The following is a 5,931-nucleotide window of genomic DNA, read 5'->3' as shown; positions in this document are numbered from 1 at the left end:
GTGCAATGTACAAACTTTTACATAAACAAGTTGTGTTGTGCTATGTGAACAGGCTTTCACCCCCCCTTAATATGTAAATGAGTTTCTATGGTCAGACGCCCCCCGGCTCCCATTTCTTCTAGTGCGGATGATAATGTGAGAACTGTAACGAGATCACAAACAAGGGCTATATTGAGAAATAATCATCTTCCAAGTCACACAGTAGTTTGTAGTTCTTTATTAGTCTTTTAAATGTACATCCCCATCCTCGATCGAATGACGGGAAAGACTGGCGTGTTATTTGACCGCGGAGAAGCTTATCAGACCGTCCATTAACAGGCGTTTGTCAGCACATAACAGAATTCTTGGATGTGCCCAAATCTCCACGGAGTAATTATTTCCTCCTGCTGTACTTTTTAGAAGAATAGAAAACCCTACCTGAGACCCTCCTAAAAGACTCCAACCGGTGGTCACCATTTTCAGATCGATTACCAACAGTATTAGAGCCGCTCAAAATCGCAAAAGCTAAGATACTGGCTAGTGATTCTCGCCCTTGGGGATTTACAATATTTTGTTTCAATTTGTCCTGATGATGGTCTCATTGAGTTGTCCGTAGAGACCGAAACGTCGACTTCTGCTTTATCCAAAAGAAATTTTCTCCACCCCTTGTTTTTGGATAAGCTTGTCACAGGCCATACAGAGATTTTGATTTATTTCCTAATACCTGTCTTGTATTCCTGTGTTACTCATTTTGATTTATTGTAATTTTTCCCTGCTAACCTTAATTTTGATAAAATCTATTTTTTGCATATACACATGTCTATTTGTTTTTATGTTAACATTTGTGTCACTGTTGAGTATTGTTGTGTCTAGTTAGTTTTAGCCATTTGATTTATTTAATTAAGTTACTTTAGGATAATTCACTTACCTATACTCAATCCATTTAGAATAAGCAAAGTGAATATTGAAAACAAACTCCTTTGGAGGCCCTCTCACCCTTTTGATCATATTTCACCCAGCCCCCAAAGGTTTACTGGGTAGCTCACTCTATCGAATATATCAATGGTTAGAGCGGCAGACCCTGATGCAGAGGTCTAGCTCGGGACCAGGGTTCAATTCCCCGCCTCGGCGGGTCTTGGGCTCAAAATTCCACGGACCTGATAATTCTCGCCTCGGTGCCTATTCCAATCATGGAGTCCCACTCTGCAACTCTGGGCAATAGCTTGCTTAATCTCCACAACGGCCCCCACAACGCTAAGGATGCCTGACCTCCACCTTGGGGGTGCCCAGGAGTGGACGCCTCACAGGGAAAGCCAGGATGGGTTCCACAGCGGTATTCGTACAAGCGCCTTGAGACCCTTACAGGTGAGTAGTGCGCTATACAAGTATCAATTTACATTTTAAGAACAGAAACAGAGTCCAATTTCCTGAAGAAGCGGCGGGTGGGTAAACTGGGGGGGTCGAGAAGCAGTATAAATGTATCAACAGCGTTTTTGCAACTGCCACTCTACCCAGGGGTCGATAGTGGCAGCGAGCCCCAAAACGACAGGGAGCTGCAAACATAGGACATCACCTAAGTTGCCCTGTATTGTTTGTGTGGTACATTCACCCCTAAATACCTATACATATATAGATACGCATGCACTTACCTGAGTTACACAAATGCATAATCAGCATACAGTGTTATGGCCTCCCAATTTGGCTCACACGTTATACCGACTGCTGGGTCCTGCAAACGGAACAGGCCATGGCTAGAGCGAAAGTAATCGACAGCGGGCATCTTTGCCACATCCTTCAAAAGAAACTGAGATTTCTGCATGTCCAGATGCGGGACAGCGGGTTGGTGTAGAGGAGATTTATCCAGTGCTGTATTTCTGCTCCTGGTTTCATGCACATCAGCACTTTCGTTAAGTAAAACTACCCCAGGGTGTCGAAGGCCTTCTCTATATCTAGTGAGAGGGCTGTGTATGGAGGCAATTCATGAAGATTCGCCTCCATCAGCCGCAGAAGCGTCATAGGTTTAGACATGTTTTTCTCCCAGGTACGAAACCATTCTGCAGACCTTCCAGGATTTCGCGATTTGCCGCGAAATCGGCACTTTTGTAAAAGTGCAGCGATATTTACAAAAGTGCAGCGAAATCGGCTCTTTTGTAAAAATGGTGGGATTTTTACAAAAGTGCCCGCGAAATCTAGACATCCAGACCCCTTTCAAGGGGGCGGGTCTGCGGAGGCATGGGGTGGGGGGGGAAGAGCAATCTGGTGGATCGCAGGCATCTTGAGGCAGTGGCAGCCCCCGCTCCGTGGGAAGCCTGGGAGGGGCAGCTCTGTGAGTCTGTGAGTCCCCAGGGGTGTTCCCTGCTGATACCACGATCGAGAGGAGAGAGAGGCAGGCTGTAACCATTGAGATTTCCACGTGCTACAAGAAACTAATTCATATGTAAATAAAGAATCCCATTGTGGTTAAATCAGGTTGCTGAGGATCATGCACATATGTAAATAAATAATTAGTCATGAAAAATGTAAACATGCACCATACGTTTAAGCACAAAATCAGATATAATTCTCAAATAACTTACATATCCCTTGGCATGTAACAACACCCCGAAATAGGATGAATGAGGTGCTGCCAGTGAGGCAGTGCAAGATGTGATATCAAACCACATACAATTAGACAATTTGGGTGAAAAGTACAGTGGATAAAGGTAAGCAAGATTTTTACCTATATTGAAATGTGTTAGTTTCTATGACAGCCATTCTGATGTCCAAAGAGTTGAAGGTAAACTTCATAAAATTGCTTCTCTCCTTGACTAATCTTATAAGGACAAAAACCACATATTCTTATAGAAATACTTGTAGACATAATCGAAATTTCTTTAACCTCGACTGTTACGCAGAAGAAACCAAGTATTGGAACGTGTCAAAACCTTTCAAAGGGTAATCAATCTAAAATGAGATAGAGGCTGTGCCCTCCATTAACCATTCAGTCATAAATTGCCAGATTTATTTGCTTTCTTCGTACATCTAAATAGCTATAGAAAGAAATATGTAAATGCACAGCTGTTAAAAGCACTCAAGATCCGCTCTGATGTTGCTAGGAACTCACATGACTGTATGAGCATAGCTCCCCCAGCACGGATGTGTGATTGCACAAAATGTAGTGGCTTAGCTGACATTGTTTTCAAGATTGCACTGAATTCAAAGCTACCTTATGATGGGCTTCATCAAACACACATTGATTTGATACATGATTATTCAATTAGGAATAGTGAGAGGCAAGCGCGGGTAAGCAGTATTTCTTCCATTATCCTGGTACTAAGCTTCCTGCTAAGCGGTCAGAGCTGCTTTAAATTGACTAACCATAATACATCCCAGATCACCAACGTCTTGTGTAAAACATGGAGCTGTTGTCGGGAACCTCGAATCCAGCATCCTCGGTTAATTTTGGCAGATGCACACAGTGCAGTTGATGAGTTTCATTTCAAACAACGCTTGCATTAACAGATTTTCTTGCTAAGTAGAAGCTGGTACACATGTTTGCATATATTTATCATGAACGTGCTGTAGCCCTACTAGCTCGTGACCACACCCTGGCACACATAATTATGCACGTGTGGTACTAGACACTGTTCACAGTCTGGGTGGAAAATCTACTCTACAACACTCAATGCCAACTCTATGCCACTCTACAATACTATTCCACTCACCACTACTCTTAAGTAATTCTGCAGCGTGCCGATTGTGCGGCCGGCCGATGGGGGGGATTGCTTTTGGGGCATTTATTCATTAGTTTATGTCCTATATGCAGCCTTGAAGCCAAACAAAGTGTCTACATTGTAAATAAACCAAAAATACATAGCTTCATGTTGTTAAACAACTAAAAAAAGAAGATATCTGTGTTTGTTGTAGGAAAAACCACCAAATAAAATGCCGCTAAATTTCCATATTTGTGCCGCTAAATTTCCATTTTTGTGCCGCTAAATTTGCTAATCCATGCCGCTATATCCTGGGGGTCTGATTCTGGTCTTGGTGCCAATGTAGAGAGGCAGGGGAGCAACCTGTTTGCAAGAACCTTCCTATGAATCTTGTGGTCGGTGTACTGTGGCCAGTAGGAGTGTAGCTCCAGGGGGTCCCTGTTGGGGTTAGGCAGGACCAACCTCATAGACTCCCATAGGGATCCCGGCAATGTGCCCTCTGCCGGGCTTGTTGGTACATTTGGATTAGCTTTGGAGAGCGGGTTGCTCTGTAGGTGAAGTAAAAGTCCACCGGGAACCCGTCCATCCCAGGAGTTTTGTTGCACGCGATCTTGTCAATCATGAAGCCAATTTCCTCAGTGGTCAGGGTTTCATCTGGTGTATGTCCCTGAAGAGGGTTAAGTCTGGGGGTCGATAGTCTATTCAAATACTCATCTAATTGGGGAGCTTGCACTCCCAACACAGCCTGATATACAGACGTCTGGTACTACAGGAAAGCCTGGTTTATATCTGCTTGCACAATCAATATCTCTACCACCGGGGATCTGCTGGCCTTACTGGGTGTCTTTGGGGTCAACGGACTTAGGAGCCATGCAAGTATCTGATAGTGTAGTGTTCCTAGTCTGACACCCGCCTCTCTTTACTCCTTTCAGAGAGGGTTGATTGTGTTCTAGTTTCATGCAGCTACCCCAGATATATTTCCGTTGTTTGTATAGTTCGTTCAAGGGAGAGGTTCTGGGCTTGCAAGGCATGTTTTACACCGTGCTACATCTTGATGCACATGCCTTATGTGACACCCTTAAAGGTATCCCACTCTATCACTGTCATAGAGGCCGTCCCTTCACTCTGTCCTGTAGGGCCGGGCATACAGCCTCCTAGTAGGTACTGGTGCATGTCGTCTGCCCCACTGAATATTCAGTTTGAGGTGGTTGTGGTTCAAAAGTGTGTGGCCTAGACATTCAGGTCACTAGACCAAGGAAGCCACAGAGGGATTGCATAGGAGCAAGCCGATTCTGGTGTCCCATGGAGCACGGCATACCCCCATCAACATACCATGCCTGCAACCTCTGCATCATTCTGGATAGCAAGCTATCCATGAAGAAACAAGTCAATGGAGTCTCGTCCACCTGCTGCCACACCCTTTGCAGGCTCCACAAGAGCTTCAGATGGCTCCCGGCAGACACCAGAAGGACCATCATGCAAGCCCTCATCACTAGCAGACTGGACACTGGAAACACAATCTGCGTAAGAATCACTACACGCCTCCAGATGAGACTCCAGACAATACAGAACTCAGCGGCAAGACTCATAGTCACCCTCCCAGAAGGACCCACGTCACATCTCAAGAAACTACACTGGCTCCCGATTCAGAAGAGATGCCAGTTCAAGATGATGAGTCATGCCTCATGGCCTTGCGCAACGAAGGACCAGCATACACAACAAACGTCTGACCTTCTACCAACTGACCAGACAGCTTCGATCAGCTTCCCTCTCCCTCGCAAACACCCCACAGATCTACTGAGCCAACAGCAGAGGACACCATTCGAATCGCTGCAGCTCAACAATTTCCCAGCACAAGCTCCTCTCAACTTCTGTGGACGGCAGCCTTGACAACAACAACAACACTGACACTGGCTTTATAGGGCATTAGTGCTATCGAAGTTCAAGCCATCATGTAACCCCATTTCTCACCCTCCCTTCTGTACATCAAGAGCACCTTTGCTTTCCTTAATTATGTTCAGTCTAAGGCTGTCAACGCAGGGGACCTAGTGGTGTTTCTGGGGTCACATCACCTTGTCCTCTGTCATCAGGGGAAGAGCAGGGCCCGTTCACAGTCTGCTGGAATGTTCTCCAAGGCGAGGGCCAACTCTCCGTGCAGCAAGGCTCCCCCCCCTGACATGGTGGCTATCAATGCTGCTCACAATGACACTCTCTTGCTGAAAGGCTTTCCACTCAAGTACTCCTACAAGTTAGATGCACC

This window comes from Lissotriton vulgaris, chromosome 1_1 (genome assembly GCF_964263255.1).
Source record: "Lissotriton vulgaris chromosome 1_1, aLisVul1.2, whole genome shotgun sequence".
Classification (NCBI taxonomy): domain Eukaryota; kingdom Metazoa; phylum Chordata; class Amphibia; order Caudata; family Salamandridae; genus Lissotriton; species Lissotriton vulgaris.
The sequence above is the reverse complement of the archived record's forward strand: the minus strand, read 5'-3'. Positions refer to the sequence as shown.